Raw genomic sequence first — 1,785 nt, 5'->3', positions numbered from 1 at the left:
CTGGTATTCCCATCTCTTTCAGAATTTTCCACAGTTTATTGTGATCCACACAGTCAAAGGCTTTGGCATAGTCACTAAAGCAGAAATAGATGTTTTTCTGGAACTCTCCTGCTTTTTTGATGATCCAGCGGATGTTGGCAATTTGATCTGTGGTTCCTCTGCCTTTTCTAAAACCAGCTTGAACGTCTGGAAGTTCATAGTTCACATATTGCTGAAGCCTGGCTTGGAGAATTGTGAGCACTACTTTACTAGCGTGTGAGATGAGTGCAATTGTGTGGTAGTTTGGGCATTCTTTGGCATTGCCTTTCTTTGGGATTGGAATGAAAACTGACCTTTTCCAGTCCTGTGGCCACTGCTGAGTTTTCCAAATTTGCTGGCATATTGAGTGCAGCACTTTCACAGCATCATCTTTCAGGATTTGAAATAGCTCAACTGGAATTCCATCACCTCCACTAGCTTTGTTCGTAGTGATGCTTTCTAAGGCCCACTTGACTTCACATTCCAGGATGTCTGGCTTTAGGTGAAATGATAACATAAAACAATATAGATTTTTTTTCCATCTATTAAGTTGGCAAAATGATAATAACCAGTGTTGGTAAAAATCAAGGGCAAAGGAAATTTTATGTCTTTGCAATTTTCATTTCTCAACCTTTCACAAGTACAATTAGCAAGACAAATCCAGAATTTCAGAGTGAAATTCCACTTCTTGAAATCTAACTTGAAAAGAATAATGGATGCTCAGAGCAGCTTTGTTTTTGAAACGACACCAAACCAGTGAACTGCTGAAATCAATTACAGTACACTCAGACAACTGAATACAAGATAGTCTTGAAAATATTTAATTTCATGGAAATGTTTACAACCTATTGTTTTATCAAAGAAAGCAGATAACAAAGCAACACGGACACTATGACTTGTGTAAAAAAACAAAGACCACATACAGAAAAATAATATACTAAAAAAACAAAACAAAAATTTTTCTTCCTGGGCACAAGGTTCGGAGAAGGCGATGGCACCCTACTCCAGTACTCTTGCCTGGAAAATCCTGTGGATGGAGGAGCCTGATGGGCTGCAGTCCATGGGGACTCGAAGAGTCGGGCACGACTGAGCGACTTCACTTTCACTTTTCACTTTCATGAATTGGAGAAGGAAACGGCAACCCACTCCAGTGTTCTTGCCTGGAGAATCCCAGGGATGGGGGAGCCTGGTGGGCTGTCGTCTCTGGGGTCGCACAGAGTCGGACACGACTGAAGCAACTGAGCAGCAGCAGCAGGGCACGAGGTTTGGGTGAGTTTTATATCCAGTTATTTGTACATTTTATACAATGGTCACATTTCCAGTAAAAAGGTACTGCACAGATTTATTGCATATATTTTGGGGGTGTGGGGAGAAAAGAAAACAAGTTTACAAAACTCAAAATGCCAAACACCCCAGAGGAAAAAAATTAAGTCTCCATATTGCATGAGCAAAACTTGTATATTTAATCATCCAAAGCAAATGATTCTTCAGGGACTATTTGAAAATAGATAGTCTGAAAATATTTTAAGAACAAAAGTAATGGTCTATCAAAATTTACTTTTTCTAAGAAAGTATATATTTGTATAATTGTATCACTTTATTGTAATAGAGAAGTTAACACATTGTAAATCAATTATATTTTGATAAATTTTTAAAAAAGAACTCCTATAAAATGAAGTTTAGGTCAATAAACAAGAATTTTTTTTCTAAATAAATTACTTTTTTCTATCATATTTTAGTTTGGGTTAAATTTCGTGTTATTTAAAG

Source organism: Bison bison, unplaced genomic scaffold, assembly GCF_000754665.1.
Source record: "Bison bison bison isolate TAMUID 2011002044 unplaced genomic scaffold, Bison_UMD1.0 scf7180017864204, whole genome shotgun sequence".
In the NCBI taxonomy this organism is placed as follows: domain Eukaryota; kingdom Metazoa; phylum Chordata; class Mammalia; order Artiodactyla; family Bovidae; genus Bison; species Bison bison.
This window is presented reverse-complemented; position numbering follows the sequence as displayed.